Here is an 18901-nt window from a genome sequence, read left to right as displayed (position 1 = left end):
AATCAATAATCAAGCAGTCTTCTGCTGGAAAGAAATGAAACAAATGATTATTTAAAAATTAAAAAAAAGTTTGAATCTTTGAGAGTTGTTTTGCCTTTTGAGAGTGGTTTAGAAAACCACTAGGTCTTCTGAAGCTAAAGTAGAACGATGAGTATTTTCTAAAAAGTGAAGAAAATAGAAATTTACAAAATATATATATTTTATTTCTATCAATTTAGCAAAAATTAAAAATGTCATTATAGTCTATGAATTTCCGTGTGTGATAAGATTTCTTTCATTTCTCCCTGGTGGGAATGTAAATTGCTACCATATTTTACAAAGGGCCATAAGATAATTAGGTATAACATCATGTAAAAAGTCAAGGTATAAAATTATATAGAAAGCCTCAATTATGAAAAAATAGGAAAATAAAAAATTTCAAGAAGGAAATACATCAAAATATAAATAGTGATTATTCTTGGGAAGTAGCATAATGGGTTATTGACTGGAAAAATAAAAAACCTCACAATGTGAGAGCTGTGAATTTCAGTTTTATTTGGGGACTTACCGAGGACTAGACTATAGTCCAGGATACAGCCTCTCAGATAGCTTCTGAGGAACTGCTCCAAAGAGGCAGGTGAGGAGCCAGTATGTATTTGAATTTCTTTTCTTTTTTGGTCTGGGAAATACATGTAGTCAAACACACATCTTGGTAAAAGGATACTGTTAGTCATGAGGATCAGATATCTCAGTTAATGATTTCAGTGTTTATCTAAGTATGGGAAGATGCAAGAATCTGGGGCCATTGAAATTCTTCCTTAGATAGGCATTTTAACTATGTAGGGGCTCATATATCCAAAACACAGAATGCTTTATCCTGAACTCCTTTCAGGGTGTACTTGTACATCAGCTATTTCAGTGGCTAATGACTTGATTCTTGTAGAACTGAACGGTGGGCAACCTTCTTTTGTTTACAGGGTGTAGATGAGGAAAAATAATTTTCCCTCTATCCCTCTACGTTCTTGTCTGAGACCTCCTGTAATAAAATGATAGATTAACATGGGAAAAACAAACAGAAGTTTAATAACATGTATACCTCCTGTATATAAAGGAGACACCCAGGAAAACTGAGTAACTCCCTGAAGTGGCCCAAACTACCACCTTAAATACCATCTTCAGGCAAAAGTAAAAGAAAGATGTTGGGGGTAGGGAGAGGCCAGTTATGGGAAATTACCAGAAAAAGCAAAGTGAAAAAGAGTATGATTATTATAACAGATTTAAGTGTCTTCTCCACTAATAAGAGTTTCTAGATATTATTCATCCTCCTCCTCCTGGTACAGAGAGGGAGACACCCTTACAAATGGGGATTTCCCTTATAACTATAAATTTCTCTGTAAAAGGGTAAGCTCCTACTACATTTTCAGAGCTTCTCCTATTCTGCTATTTCTTAAAAATAACAAGCTAAAGATAATCCTTATGCCAAAGAGGCATATTTTGGGGTAGTAAATTCTGCTCCCCATTCATGGATAAGCTTATACTGTTTCATATTTTCTTTGAATATATATTTAAAATAGGTTTTTTTACATTTTCCAAGTGCTAAGCATGCATAAGTTTTATATTTAAAAAAATGTCCAAACGTTTTATTTTTTAAAAATGAAGTAATGGTGATTCCAATAAATGATACTTTTAGCAATAATGACATGAAGGACAGAGACTACAACATAATACTAAATATTCCCTAGAGCTACATATTGGCTCAGGTATGCTAAATTTTAAATAATTTTAAATAAATTCATATTTATGGCTAAATTAAAAAAGTTCAATTTAATTTTTAGAATTCTCAAACAGAACAGGTGTAAAGTTCAGGGAATTGCACTATCCAGTTATTATCTCACTGTGGAAAATCTCCCTTTTCCTTTCCTCTCTCTTCCTGCTCTTTCCTTACCTTACATATTTGATGAGCACTGACTATGTGGGTGGCACTGTGTTAGGTGCAGAGGATATAAAAAGATTAAACAGCTCCTGTCTTTAAGGAGTTTTCAATTAAGGGTATAAACATTCTTGAAAATTTAACTTCATTTGAAGAAAGTAAACTCAAAGAGATTTAAAAGGAGAAAAGTCTTTGTGACAGCACACATTCAAGTTTAATTATTAAGAATCCCAGAAGCAAGATATACAACTGTATTCTTTGTCTAATGTGCTTAAGAGTGACTTTACAATCTATTAGCTCAACTACGAGAGCTGTCAAGTTGCTGGAATGAAACAGGTAGCCTTGTTTCTTCCTGAATTATAGAGACAGCAAGTGGGAGTGGAAGACCACAGGGGACAGATCTTTGAAACTGTCTCTGATGTCACATTAACAACCACTTTCCTTTTCCTTCTGAAGTGAAAATAAAGCTAAAGGGGTAAAAAAGGGGGAAATAATAGAAACATTTTTATAGTTGCTCTATATAGCACAAGTCAATAATTTCAGGAAGATATTTGAAGAATTTCTTTGTCTTGTGGTTATTTATCTTTTCCAAGTCAAAAGAGTTTAGCAACATGACAACATAATGAACAGTTCGAAAACACTCATAGGTGACCATTTTGCAATCAAAACATACTTTATAAATCCCTATTATTATTCCCCCTTGCTCTTTTTTTTTTTTTTAATTTTCTGTCTTATTCCGTTTAAAGGATTTCCTTACTCAACAACACGTCCTTTCAGTAGCTCATGTCTATAAAATCAACTGCCAATGCTAATTGCAGAGGCATTGTACATAGACATTGAGGGGAGACCTCAGGGATAACATCTCTATCTTAAGTTTTGTAGAACCTAAGACTGCTTTTATCTTTTAATTCTCTCTGCAGCAGCTGCATTTATCTTTCAGGAACAGATTTGAAATGTGAGGAAAATGCTAACAAATTTGCCAGTATGTAACCTTTCCTTTCCAATATCATTAAGGATTAGGATGAGTGACTCATTTCTTTATATTATCCATATGCAATTGTGGTCATTACTGACCCCTTAATTATAGCTATTAGATGCCATAAAATTTCAAAACACTTTGCAACCTTCCTATTATTTGCAAACCAAGTCTTTTATTTCAGGGGTGCCAATATTACTGCTCCAATGTTCAAGCATATTTCCTTAATAGTTAAATTTTGTATCCTTCTACTCATGGAGGAAGATAATATTAATGAGGAATATCTCAAATGATCTCCCCACTGCCATGATCCCCACAAAATATTCATTTTAATGAATAATAAATGTAAAGAAATGGACATTTTAAAAATAAATGCCTAGAAGTCAAAGTCTGCTTTAGTTACAGACAAAATCATTGATATGCCTGATTGAAAATTACCGTTTTTTAATTCATTTGGATAAGGGTTATGTTGTCAAACTCAAATTCATGTGCCCAATGCACAGTGAGGCCAAACAAACTGAAACATTGGAGTGTGGAGCAGACAAAGGTTTATTGCAAGGGTCAAGCAAGTAGTATGGGTGGCTCATGCTCAAAAGACCCTGATAAATTTCAGGGAAGGGTTTTTAAAGGCTAGGTGAGGGAGAGAGTCACAGGGTGTGTGATCATCTGGTGCACAATGCTCTGGTTGGTTGATGGCGAGGTAACAGGGTGGTGTCACAAGAGTTAACATCAATGCTTAGGCTCCAGCCAGTCTGAAGGCTATGTGTTCATGGTCATCATGCAGTTAATTGCTACCATTGGGTGGGAGTTTTAGTATCTGCAAAACAACTCAGGAATGTGTATCAGACACTGTTATATATGTCCTTCAGGGAGGAACTAAAGATTCTGTGACTCTGCTATATGGCTGATCTATTGTTTAAATTGTTACCAGTTCTCCTGGCTCAACTGCTATTTTTTGTTACTACATTTCTTCTGTCATTAATTCTTGAGCCAGCTTTTTTGACTCAGGTGAGGCCTGGGAGACTAAAGTTTTTCTACAGTCATGAGGCAGGCAGAGGACATGGGGAGGTAGGGTCTGTCATGGGAAGACCCCATAGGGTCCTACTCAGTTACAGTAATAATAATAATAATAATGGCAGCTAACATTCAATTTGTACTTACTATGTGACAGCCATTGTGCTGCCTTACTTGGAATATTTCATTCATTCACACAATAATTGTAATATCTACATTTTATAGATGAGGTTAAACACAGGTGGAAACTGACATAACTAGGATTCGAACCATTGTCTTCTAGAACCTGCTGCTCCCTCCTCCATACTCACATTAATCACTATAATATAATTTGTTCTTTGTTTACCTTTCTATCCAGGTGCCTCTGAAGAAGAATGTAAACTAATTGGGGATGCTTAGAGCTATATTTTGCATGATAATGATTTTCTTTCTATCCTTCAAATTGCCACTTTATTTTCTATCCATAAGGTCTATGCATTTTTATGTAATTGTTTTTTTTTTCTGAGAACATGGTTGCTTATCTCTGTATTCCCTGTTCATAGCACAGTTAGCTCCTGGCAAACAGAAGACACTTAGTAAATATTTACTGAATGAGTAGATCTGCATATAATTTTTATTTAAAAAATTGATCAATCTATGCATGTAATTTTGCTAAAACTTATTATCCAATAACGGTTTCAGAACACCAATAAGGAACATCATTCTAAGTCAGTAAGTCCACTTTTGATGCACTAAGTAACTTTGACTAATTTTTTAAGAAATAGCACTACTAGGTCAAAGGGTTTAAACATTTTCAAGTTTTGGTAGATATTGGCAAAATTCCAAAAAGCTACACCAATTTACATTCTCATCAAAGAAGTAGAGGTAGAAAAAAAGCATGATTAGATAAAACATGACTTGATTTACTGCTACAATAGATTACTACAATATTCTGAGCAAGCCACCTGAACTATGTGTAAGAGTTTCTTGATAAGATCCTGGATGGAGATTTCATTGCCTCTTGTAATTACAATTCAAGAGTAGTCACAAGATGTATAAAAAGCATTCAAAATTCAAAAATAAGAAAAGAAACCACCCAATTCAAAAGTAGACAAAATATTTGAATAGACTTTTTACCACAGAAGATATGAGGATGGTAAACAAGCACATGAAAAGATGCTCAACATAATATGTCATTAGGAAAACAAAAATTAAAATTACAGTACCAGTACACATGTTAAAATTAAAAGTACAGTACCAGTACACATGTTACAATAGTTAAAACAAGACAAAACAAAACAACAAAAAGCTGACATTAGCCATTCCTGGTGAGGATGTGAAACAGTTGGAATGATTGTTCATTGTTGATGCAAAATGGTACAACTACTTTGGAAAACAATTGAGCAGTTTATTATAAAGTTAAATGTATTTGTGCCATATGATTCAGCAGTCTCACTACTAGGTATTTACCCAAGAGACACAAAAGTTTATGTGTACATCAAAACGTATAGTGCATGTTTATAGCAGCTTTATTTATAAGTGCCCAAAACAGAGACAATCAGTATCCTTCACCATGTGAGTGGATGAACCAACTATGGTATATCCATACAATGAATCATTAATCAAATGGAATAAACTATTGATACAAACCAATAACATAGATAAATGTCAAATGAATCATGCTAAGTGAAAGAAGTCAGACACAAAAGGCTATTGTATAATTCATTCTCTTTCTTCTCTCTCTCCCTGTATAAAGATATGAGATAAAGTTATTTTTAAGGCAGGATAAGAAAATTTTTGAATATAAAATTCTCTCTGCCCATTTGGGCCACTATCTCTCTTTAGTGTGCATTGTGCATCTCCATTATACATTAACTAGACCTCCTTAGAAGACACAGGAATGCCTGCTCAACTGAAAAGAGCAGTTCTGGTGCCAGCAAGGTAACTCCTTAAGAGATAACATTCCTTTCTAAATCCTGTAAGGGGTCACGATGACCCACTACTCACCTTGTATGTGCAGATCTGGACTATGTAAACTGTCAATCTGTTACTTTGATGTGTGACCCTTTGTTTTGAAAACCGTATAACTGTGCTTTGACCTCTAACCAGTGGAACAATCCTCAGGGCTTTCTGAAAGACTGCCAGGTTATAACCCTCAGGTTGGCTCGAATAAAATTCCCTACTTCTTTCTTAGACTGACTATTAATTAATTTTTCATCGGCAGTATAAACATTCTGGAAAAGGCAAAACTATAAGCACAGAAAAGAAATCAGTAGGTAGCAGGTTCTAGGGATTGGGAGTGTGTGAGATGTTGACCACAAAGGGGCAACATGGGAAAATTTTCTTTGATAGAATTGTTCTGTTTCTCGATTGTGGTGGTTGTTCTAAGACTTTATGCATTCATTAAAACTCATAGACTTCTACACCAAAAAAGAGCAAATTTATTGTATGTAAATTAAAAGACATAAAAATTCAAATGAATAAAAAATAGAGGAATTACAGAAGCTCACTTTGACACCTGCAAGGCATTGAGAAGGCATTGTGTAGCCTGGTGTGTGCGGGTGTCTGTGAGTGTGTGTATTTTTGTTGTTGTTGTTGTTATTATTATTATCACTACCATTGCCTTGTAGTACCCAGATTTAGTTAGGTAACAAGAGATGATTAGGCTTGTTTTCTTCTCTATCGTTTCCAATTTGGACCCAGAGAGAAAATTATTGCTAGATTTGCATTTTGTTGCTGTGAGAGTTTGTCTTGATTTACCCCTCTCATTTTATAAAGAGATGCTCATTTAGATTGATCAAGGGGGCTGATATAAAATCATCCAACTTACTTTGGAATCAGAATCTGAAACAGATCTAGCTTATTTGTTTATATTCCTATTTAATCAATTTCCCCGTTTTAGCAAGGTTATATACTAATATAACTCCTCATGTATTAATGTTGCTCGTAGCTTCAGTCTTTGGAAATCTTGGGTATTTTGTATTGCTGTCATATACTTTTGGAAGTTAAAATTGTCCTTCGGTTAAGTAAAGACAAGATTACCTAACTGAAGCATTAATAAAATTGCAACTAGAAATTCATTTAAGTTCCTCTGAAGAAAATACACTTTTAAATTAAGGTCATATAATTACCATTTTACTCGCCTTAAATTAAACTAGATCAATCCATGTACAAAAAACATTAGAAGTAAAACCATGAATCACTCTTTACTTTAGATGTTTCTTACTTAGATTTTGATTTTTGATTTAACTTTATATTTTGAAGTGTTATAATATTACACATTTAGATTGTGGAGTTTTGTCAAAGTTGGCTGAAAGGTATACCAAAATCAGATTTTTTAGAAGGTGAATGTCTGCGCATCATATAAAAGGATTAGAATCCTGTTTTTGTGTTCAAATTGAGAAAACATTCTTGAGATATAGACTCAGATCAGGTGTTATCACAGCTGGACAATCTACTTCCCTGGGCATTTATTAAAAGTAAAATACTGTGGAGAGGGCAAACCTCCATAAAGGAGTAGAAAAATGGGAAGAAGCTTAGTCAGTGTCATTAATGTTTATGATAATACTAAGGTGACAGTGAAGGAAGAGAGGTGAGAATAGCATCACCCAAAGTGATATTTTTTCCCCTTAGAAAATGTTTTCCCTGTAGAAACTTTTTAGTAATTATTATTCCATTACAATTTTGCTTTTTGCCTTTATTTCCAATTAAAAGGATAAAATGTAATCATATAGCTTTTTAAAAAAATGAACAATCTGAACAAGTTTTAAGCTATGGCATTGAGTCAGTTACTAAATCTAAAGTATTATTGAAAAATAAAGGGATTTATCCCTCAAATTATACTTATTGCAATTATAGTTATTCCAACAGCAGAGGTTATTTTACTTAATATTAGTGAGTTTTAACTTTATTAGACAAAGTAGCTTTAGCTATGCTGAGGGGAAAAAAAAAATCAAACTCTTACCTCAGTGGCTTTAAATAACAAAGGTGTACTTCCTGCTAAGGCTATAGCAAGTTGCAGTTTGAGCTGCTGTCCTGCACAGCTCCTTTCCAGGTAGGGGCTAAGAGGCCCAAACCCTTCCATCTTGCAACTTTGTTATCTTGGAGTCTATTCCAACAGCATGGAAGGAGAACACAGAGCACAGAAAAGGCGCACCTGATCTTTACTTCCTCAGGCTACAAGTGATGCAACCCAGCTGCTCACATTCTGTCAGAATTGTCCATATTATGGTCTCTAGATGCAGGGAGGCTGGGAAGTGAAGCTTAGCTGTGCTTGTGAGAATATGAAATAATTGGATGAATAAATAGCATTTTCTCTGCCACATATTAAAAAAAAATGTTCATGGCATTTTCTAGTTTCTATTAACATAAACAGATCCATTTACTTTGAAAAATGAAGTAAATAAAGTGGCTTGATTTTTTTGGATGCCCAACCACCATTTTGTAAGAATAGTTTCAGAGCTAAAATTTGGTCAAAGAATTTCAGACACCTTTGTTTTAGATCCAGTACCTTTTTACCACGGATAATTTAGGAGCTGAGTCATGCACTTGATTCGGAAGGAAGAAATGAGTTCTGATTAACAGTATCTCTGAGGTAGTTAATTATTAACATATATATCATATATATCTATATATCTATATTATATCTGAAAAGAAAATAAATCCTGAAAAACAATGTGCTTCTATGAAAGAGATGTGAATGTTGGATTTCTATGAAGCCATAGGATATCTTTATTTGTATTAAATCTATTTATTATTTTGTTTATTTATCCTCTAATTCATTCATGGACTCAGTAGAAAGTTATTGAGTCTCTAAACATAGGCCAGACACCCTGCAGAGCATAAGGATAAAGATGAAAATAAACATGTTTCCTCCCTTTAAAGAGGTTCTGATCTAGTTGGGGAGAGTTATTTCTCACTACTTAAAAACAAAAACAAAACATAAACTATAGAGTCAAGCAAGCACTTTTGAAATAGAAAGAATTTGTTCTGCAAGGGAGGAAAATTTGCCACCCTAAAATATATCTCTTTAGCATATTAATAGTTTTTAGCTGGTTACATTCTGAGAAGTGGCACTCTGAAAGGCTCTGAACACCAAGTAGGAGTTGCCCCTTTGTAAGAAACATTTACATTTGTAAGGGAAATTCCCATTTGTAAGGGTGTCTCCCTCTTTGTCCTGGAAGAAGAAGATGACCAAGTCTGTTAAAAGTCTTATCAATGGAGAAGGCAAGACTTAAATCTGCATCACAGTCACCCAGTTGCCAATACTGGTAACCTCCCAAAGCTGACTCTCCCCACCCTAGCATCATCTTTAGGTGAGGAAAGTATTTAAGGTAAGGACTTTGGCCATTTTTGTGATTTACTCAGTTTTCCTGGATTTCTTAGGTATATATGTTATTAAACTTTGTTTGGTTTTCTCCTGTTAATCTGTCCTATGTCAAGTTAATTCTTAGACCAGCCAGAAGAACCTAGAAGAGTAGAGGAAAACTTTTTCCTCCCTGACAGTTCAAAGTGCCACTGGGGACAGAGATGAGGGTGCTACTAACTCTGCTTGGGAAAGAAATCAGATTATATTCTTACTGAGGGATGGGCCTATGTTTAAGATTGTTGTATATTTTCTATAAAAGTTTTGGAAAGCTGTCACTGAATTTGTTTAGAACTGAGTAGGATGATGTGTCCTCACAGTATATTTGAATGAATAGTTCACCAACTTCAAAGACCATTTTGGGAATAAACAGATTTTTCTTTCTGGCTTTGGATATATGCTCCTAAATTGTAATTAGGCATACATGACTAGGTAAATATAGATTTATATAATCTAATTGGGGTATTATTTATTTTCAAAAAATATTTTATTTAAAAAATCTTTGAGATAAAACATGGATATATTTCCATTAAGAATAGAGCAATATGGCAGCACTTATGTAAAATCTCATATTTTTCAAAGTCAGTATTCCTTCAGAGAATATGAATCATGAACATGAACATGAACTTGCTGTTCTTTTGAATTTAATAGCATCACATAACTTTTCTACAAAAAGTTTGACATTAAAAATCATGTTAGTAATGGTACTTATGATGCCGAAAACTCAGCCTCTGTGCACTGGTGCTGAATTGAATATTGAAGACAGAGTTTTGGGTGAAGTAGAAAAGAATAGCTTTATTGTTTTGCCAGGCAAAGGGGGACACAGCAGGCTCCTGCCTCAAAAATTGTGTGTTCCAATGAGGGAGGAGTTTTATGGCAATGGTTCAAGGGTGGGGTTGCTGATAAGATTAGGGTGTGTGTAGGACCTGCACTCCTTTAATCTGGCCTCAGGTGGTCTTCTCTGGAATGAAGAATGCTGACATCATCCATTTGTTGGGGGTTTTAGTTCTGCAAAGAGCTCAGAGATATTGTTATGTGTATCCCTTGAGGTGGAACCAGGATGATGTCCCAAGCCTGCACTATTGTTTTTTTGGCTACTCCTCCCTTGTCTCTGCATCCCCTCCCTTCCTTGTAGCAACTGTTCAAATCTGCCCTTTGGGACTTAGGGAAGGTCATAGAGGCTGGAGTCTTTTCCCTAAAGATAAGGAACAGGGGACACAGAAAGGCTTCCATGCCCAGGAGCCCCAAAGGGTCCTACTCGGTTTCACTTACAAAGGATAAAAAGTTACGTTAAATTATATTGTCATTAGTTGAAAAACACTATTTCTGCATTTTTGCCCTTGCAGTTGTCTTCTCGTATACTCTCTTTCTGCCCCCCTAAATTGTATATGTGTTATTTCTCAGAATTAAAAGTTTTCTTAATATCATTATATTTTATAGATATTATCAAAATTCTTGCAGTCAGGATAGGCATATTTAGGTCAGGTTATGGGGCAAATGGCATAAGACATATTGAGAAAACAGTGGTTCTGGGAAATGACAGACCTAAAGGGTATGACATGTTGTTGGCTTAAACAATAGAGTGACGAATACCTATTAATATGTGTTCTGAGGGCATATGAAAAGTGAGGTGACAGAATATGTTATAGTTTGAATTGGACAGGGCAGGTAAGATACAGAGGTCCAGGAGTAATAGAAGTTAGCATTATAGCATTAAGCTGAATGAGAATAAAAGACATTACATGGTGAGAATAGTTAGATTTTGTTCATTTACTTGTGTGTGTGTGTGTGTGTGTGTGTGTGTGTGTGTGTGTGTGTGTATACGTGCACGTATGTGAATGTGTTGAGTGGGTGTGAATTTATTTCCTGACTTTATCAAAAAAGGATTCAAATCAATTATAAAACACACATGCTAAGACCTCTGCTTCTGGTCAAGATGGATTAACAGGGACAGAGTAGGATGCCTGAAACAAACGCAAGACAGGATAAAATGATGTAACCAAAAGCTGGTTCTTTGAGAAGACTAATAATATTGATAAACATCTAACTAGATTAACCAAGAAAAAAGAGAGAAAACACAAATTAGGAATAAAGAGAGATGACATCACTACAGATTCAGTAGATATATTTAGGGAATATTATAAATAACTCTATGCCAATATATTTGACTACTGAGAGAAAATAGATTCCTTGAATAACATAAACTATTAAAGGCTCACTCAAGAAAAACTAGATAATCTTAAAAGCCTTATATCTATTAAAGAATTGAATTTGCATTTCTTAACACAAAGAAAACACCAGGAAATTTTACCAGACATTGGGAGAAATAATATTAATTCTACATAAACTCCCCTAGAAAACTGAAGAGGACTGAATACTACCCAATTCATTTGATGACACCAACATTTAAAAAAAACAAAAAAACAAAAAAGAATAAAACAACTACACAATATCCTTTAAGAATATAGATGAAAAATGAATCCTTAATAAAATGTTAGCAAACCAAATCCAATAATACATAAGTTGAATATATCATAAACAAGTGGATTTTATCTGAGAGGGAAAGGTTGTTTGCACATTTGATAACTAACCAACATTCAGAAAAAAAATACACGATCATCCCAATAGACACACAGAAATGCAATTGACAAAATCCAAACTCCATTGCTGATAAAACTGCCAGCAAACTGGGAATTGAAAGAAACTTACTTAAACTTGATAAAGACATCTACAAAACTCCTGTTGCTATAGTCATTTTCACAATATTGATTCTTTTAATCCAAGAACATGGTATATCTCTCCATCTGTTTGTGTCATTTTTTATTTCTTTCATCAGTGTCTTATGGTTTTCTGAGTGCAGGTCTTTTACCTCCTTATTCCTAGGTATTTTATTCTTTTTTTGCAATGGTAAATGGCATTGTTACCTTACTTTCTCTTTCTGATCTTCCCTTGTTAGTGTATAGGAATGCAAGAGACTTCTGTGCATTAATTTTGTATCCTGCAACTTTACCAAATTCATAGATTAGCTCTAGTAGTTTTCTGTGGCATCTTTAGGATTTTCTATGTATAGTGTCATGTCATCTGCTAACAGTGACAGTTTTACTTCTTCTTTTCCAATTTGGATTCCTTTTATTTCTTTTTCTTCTCTGATTGCTGTGGTTAGGACTTCCAAGACTATGTTGAATAAGAGGTACAAGAGTGGACATCCTTTCTTGTTCCTGATCTTACTGGAAATGCTTTCAGTTTTACACCATTGAGAATGATGTTTGCTGTGGGTTTGTCATATATGGCCTTTATTATGTTGAAGTAGGTTCTCTCTGTGCCCACTTTCTGGAGAATTTTTATCATAAATGGGTGTTGAATTTTGTCAAAAGCTTTTTCTGCATCTATTGTGATGATCATATGGTTTTTATCCTTCAATTTGTTAATATGATGTATCACATTGATTGATTTGCATATAGTGAAGAATCCTTGCATCCCTGGGATGTCCCACTTGATCGTGGTGTATGATCATTTTAATGTGTTGTTGGATTCTGTTTGCTAGTATTTTATTGAGGATTTTTGCATCTATGTTTATCAGTGATATTGGCCTGTAATATTCTTTTTCTGTGATATCTTTGTCTGGTTTTGATATCAGCGTGATGGTGGCCTTGTAGAATGAACTTGGGAGTGTTCCTTCTGCAATTTTTTGGAAGAGTTTGAGGAGGATGGGTGTTAGTATTTCTCTAACTGTTTGATAGAATTTGCCTGTGAAGCCATCCAATCCTGGACTTTTGCTTGTTGGAAGATTTTTAATTGCAGTTTCAACTTTATTACTTGTGATTGGTCTGTTCATATTTTCTGTTTCTTCCTGGTTCAGTCTGGGAGGCTTGTACCTTTCTAAGAATTTCTCCATTTCTTCTAGGTTGTCCATTTTATTGGCATATAGTTGCCTGTAGTAGTCTCTTATGGTCCTCTGTATTTCTGCGGTGTCAGTTGTAATTTCTCCTTTTTCATTTCTAATTTTATTGATTTGAATCCTCTCCTTTTTTTTCTTGGTGAGTCTGGCTAAAAGGTTTATTAATTTTATTTATCTTCTCAAAGAACCAGCTTTTAGTTTTATTGATTATTGCTATTGTTTTTTTCATTTCTATTTCATTTATTTCTGCTCTGATTTTTATGATTTCTTTCCTTCTAGTAACTTTGGGTTTTGTTTGTTCTTCTTTCTCTAGTTGCTTTAGGTGTAAAGTTAGGTTGTTTATTTGAGATTTTTCTTGTTTCTTGAGGTAGGATTGAATTGGTATAAACTTCCCTCATAGGACTGCTTTTGCTGCATCCCATAGGTTTTGGGTCATTGTGTTTTTGTTATCATATATTTGTTTGTATTTTTTGTTTTCCTCTTTGATTTCTTCAGTGATCTCTTGCTTATTTAGTAGCATATTGTTTAGCCTCCCTGTGTATGTGTTTTTTATACAGTTTCTTTTCCTGTTATTTATTTCTAATCTCATAGTGTTGTGGTCAGAAGAGATGCTTGATACTATTTCAGTTTTTTAAAATTTACCAAGGTTTGATTGGTGACCCAAGATGTGATCTATCCTGGAGAATGTTCCATGTGCACTTGAGAAGAAAGTGTATTCTGCTGTTTTCGGGTGGAATGTCCTATAAATATCAATTAAGTCTGTCTGGTCTAGTGTCATTTAAAACTTGTGTTTCCTTATTTATTTTCTGTCTGGATGACCTGTCCATTGGTGTAAGTGGGGTGTTAACGTTCCCCACTCTTATTGTGTTACTGTCGATTTCTCCTTTTATGGCTGTTAGCATTTGCGTTATGGATTGAGGTGCTCCTATTTTGGGTGCATAAATATTTACAATTGTTATGTTTTCTTATTGGATTGATCCCTTGATCCTTATGTAATGTCCTTCCTTGTCTCTTGTAACAGTCTTGCCATCCCTATCAAATACCAATGGCATTTTTCACAGAATTAGGACAAAAAAAATTTACAATTTATATGGAAACACAAAAGACCCTGAATAGCCAAAGAAATCTTGAGAAAGAAAAACAGAGCTGGAGGAATCAGGCTCCCAGACTTCAGACTATACTACAAAGCTACAGTAATCAAGACAATATGGTCCTGGCACAAAACCAGAAATATAGATTAATGGAACAGGATAGAAAGACAATAGATTATCCCACATACCTATGGTTACCTAATCTATGACAAAGGAGGCAAAAATATACAGGGAGAAAAGACAGCCTCTTCAGTAAGTGTTGCTGGGAAAAATGGACAGTTACATGTAAAACAATGAAATTAGAACACTTCCTGTCACCATATACTAAAATAAACTCAAAATGGAATAAAGACCTAAATGTAAGCCTAGACACTATAAAAATCTTAGAGGAAAACGTAGGCAGAACAATCTTTGACATAAATCACAGTAAGATCTTTTTTTGACCCACTTCCTAGAGTAATGAAAATAAAAACAAAAATAAATGGTACCTAATTAAACTTAAAAGCTTTTTCATAGCAAAGAAAAACATAAACAAGATGAAAAGACAACCCCCAGAATGGGAGAAAATATTTGCAAATGAAGGAACTGACAAGAGATTAATCTCTAAAAATATACAAACAGCTCATGCAGATCAATATCCAAAAAACAAACAGCCCAATCAAAAAATGGGCAGAAGACCTAAATAGACATTTCTCCAAAGAAGATATACAGATTGCCAACAAACACATGAAAGGATGTTCAACATCACTAATCATTAGAGCAAGGCAACTCAAAACTACAATGAGGTATCACCTCACACCAGTCAGAATAGCCATCATCAAAAAATCTACAAACAATAAATGCTGAAGAGGGTGTGGAGAAAAGGGAACCTCTGGCACTGTTGGTGGGAATGTAAATTGATACAGCCACTTTGTTGAAAAGTATGGAGATTCCTTAAAAAATTGAAAATAGAATTACCTTATGACCCAGCAATCCCTGTACTGGGCATATACCCTGAGAAGACCATAATTCAAAAGACACATGCACCCCAATGTTCATTGCAGCACTATTTACAATAGCCAGAACATGGAAGCAACCTAAATGTCCACCAACAGAGGAATGGATAAAGAAGATGTGGTTCATATATACAATGGAATATTACTCAGCCATTAAAAGGAATGAAATTGGGTCATTTGTAGAGATGTGGTTGGACCTAGAGTCTGTCATACAGAATGAATTAAGTCAGAAAGAGAAAAACAAATATTGTATATTAATGCATATATGTGGAATCTAGAAAAATTGGTACAGATGAACCTATTTGCAGGGCAGGAATAGATACACTGATGCAGAGGACAGACAAGTGGACACGGCGGGGGGTGTGTGTGTGAAGGGGGATGTGGGATGAACTGAGAGATTAGCATTGACATATATACACTATATGTTTAAAACAGATAGCTAGTGGGTACCTGCTGTATAGGGCAGGGAGCTCAGCTCAGTGCTCTGTGGTGACCTAGATGGGTGGGATAGGGTGTTGGTTGGGAGTTCCAAGATGGAGGGGATATATGTATACATATAGCTGATTCATCTTTTTGTACAGCAGAAACTAACAGAACATTGTAAAGCAACTATACCCCAATTAAAATAAAAAATCCCACTGCTAACATAATACATCATGATGAAAGAAGGAATGCTTTTCCCCTATGATCAGGAGAGAATGCATTCCCCTATGACAAAAATCAAGGATGTCTTTCACTATGTCTATTCAGCTTTATATTAAAGCTAGTAAATAAGTTTATCAGGCATGTAGAAACAAGATCAATACATAAGAATAATTGTATTTTGAAATTACTAGCAATAAATATTCACACATTGAAATGAAAAACTATGCCACTTATAGGATCAAAGTTATTAAATACTTAGAGGTAAATCTAATAATATGTAAGATATATACATTAAAATTATAAAATGTTACAGAAAGAAATTAAAGAAAGCCTAAATAAATGGAGAGATATACCACACTCATGGTCTGAAAGATCAATACTGTGATCAGCAAATTTACAATCAAAATCCTAGCAGGATATTTGTTTTGGTAAAAATTACTAAGTTGACTTTAAAATTCATATAGAAATGCTACGGAATGGTTATCACAAAATTGGGTTTGCCTCTTTGTGGGGGTCGAGCCAAAAGATGCAGCCAAATGAAAGATCAAGAGAAGGAAGGAATTATTACTTGCAGCAAGTAAGGAGAGCACCAGGGATCTTTCCCAAAGCAACATCTCTCTGAACAGCAAAGTTGGGGAAGTTTTAAGCTAAGGGTACATGTATATTCACGAAGGGACTCATATTCAGTGTCTAAGCTTTAGTTGATTGAAGTCAGGAGGGTCAGAAAAGGTCAACATCCTCCTCCCTTAATTTCCAGTTGATCTGGTGGTTGAGCACTTCATGCTAATCTTTAACATTGAAATAGAACTGGGAGTCTTTACAACTGATATATTATCTTTACTATTGTTACTGTTGTTGCCTGATAACAGTCCTTTGTTCCTACATTCTTTTGTTCCCTTAATGTTATTAATTGCTGGGACCTGTTCAAGGACAAGCATTGTGACCAGGCTTAGATCACAAAATGTCTTAGGCCAAAAATATCTTCTCTTATGTCAAGAAAGCTATGCTTGGTTCTCTTTCTCTGAGGACCCTCTACCCTATCTGTGTACAGAACTACATGTAGCCCCCAAATTTAAAGATGCTTAACAAAGAAAAAAAAATGAATGGCTAATACTACCTGATATCGAGGTTTATTATAAAGCTACAATAATCAAGACAGAGTGGTATTGGCATCAAGCTAAACAAATAAAGCAACGGAATAGGAGGAGTCCAGAAATAGACTCATACATATGAAAAACATATTTGACAAAAACACAAAGGCAATTAACTGGAGAAAGGGTCATTGCTTTCAAGAAATAGACTGGGATAATAGGATACCTATATGTCAAAAACAAAACAAAGCAAAGAACATGAACTCTGATCTTTAGCTTGCATTGTATAAAATATTAGCACAAAATGGATTATAGACCTAAATATAAAACGTAAAACCATAAGACTTCTAAGAAAATAAGTCAGTTTGGCTAGAGGATTTGGATTTTTTTTTTTTTTTCATTCTGCAACTCCATGTGTTCTTCTGAAGTGCCTGCATGTAGTGAAAACACACTCCTTTTCGCTAGAGAAGGTAATAACAAAGAACCTAAAAACACTGGAGACAAACTTGTTCTAAATTATAGTCTTGATTAGGACACTCTATATTTACATTCAAATGTAATCTCTAAGGGGGAGCATTCATTTTGATAGTGCCTAAGATAGAACCTTGCAAAAAATTGGCAATTAATGGGTACATTTCTTGGATAAGGTGAAAAATTCTATAAACGGTGTCAAAGAAAAATTGTACTGGACAGAGTTAAGCAGGAAAGAAAGACATTATTCGAGGCTATTGCAACAAGGTAGAGAGATTAAACCGAATTCTGGGGAACAAAAGGCCAGAGGATTTTTAAGCCCTGGGGCAAGCTGATGGAAAAGTACTGGAAGACTTCAGAGGAGGTTGGTCAATGTGTTAGGCCATCTGTGTTTGCTAATTGTGGAAGATAGGCTTCTATCCTCCCACAAAGACTGGGAGATAGTGTCCCTATCTTTCTTGATGATTACATTTCAAAGGAATGGCTCCCAGGTCCCTGAGAAAGACATTCTTGAATTGTAAAATGGACCAAAGGCTAGGAGAAAATTTATATCTCAAAGGGACAGAGAAATAATTTATGATTGAAAGCTTTCTAAAGTACTTGATCTAAGAAAAGGGAGGTCAGACGTTTATAGTCTTAAAAAAAAAACCTGTTTACAATTTAGTCAAACTGAGGGGAACTTTAAAGGCCTCAGGCCATCTTGGTCAAGAGATTACTGGGAATATCACTCAGAAGTCTAGCCTACTTAACCTTTGCTGTTTTTGACAATTGTAGATTTAACTACTCAAAAGAGGATGAAACTGATTAACATAAATCCATCATCGTGATGGAAAGCAATAACTTAGAGGACGGGTATATGGTATCTTTTTATATTAAAATACATGCAATTTTACTTATTTTAAGGACCTGAAATACTGCAGCATAATGCAATGTAATAGTTCTACTTGAGGCTCATTACTGTGATTTATGATGATTTGGGTTTTGTAATAATGATTCTTTTTTCTGACAGCTAAATGGATTCTAATTTTTTATCCTTTTAATATATCTGACTTTATTCAACACAGTTGGCTTTACTATGAATATATTCAAAAATTATAAAATATTTTATTTTGTGGATTTTTTAATGTATAAAATTAGAAATTATGTGTTAATCTCAAAAATTTATGCCACATTTTGCTAAATTATGTTGAAATAATATATTCTTAAATATATTTAAGAGTAACTTAAAGTTTTGTTCATTCTTCTAACATAGGGTAGAAGAATAAAAAGTACATACTGCATGTTACTTTCTTTTTTTAATTAATTTTTATTGGAGTATAGGTGCTTTACAATGTTGTGTTAGTTTCTACTGTACAGCAAAATGAATCAGCTATGCATAAACATGTATCCCCTCTTTTTTGGGTTTCCTTCCCATTTAGGTCACCACAGTGCATTAAGTAGAGTTCCCTGTGCTATACATTATGTTCT

This window comes from Aethalodelphis obliquidens, unplaced genomic scaffold (assembly GCF_003676395.1).
Source record: "Aethalodelphis obliquidens isolate GAN/ISIS:26980383/991018 unplaced genomic scaffold, ASM367639v1 scaffold10, whole genome shotgun sequence".
Taxonomy (NCBI): domain Eukaryota; kingdom Metazoa; phylum Chordata; class Mammalia; order Artiodactyla; family Delphinidae; genus Aethalodelphis; species Aethalodelphis obliquidens.
This window is presented reverse-complemented; position numbering follows the sequence as displayed.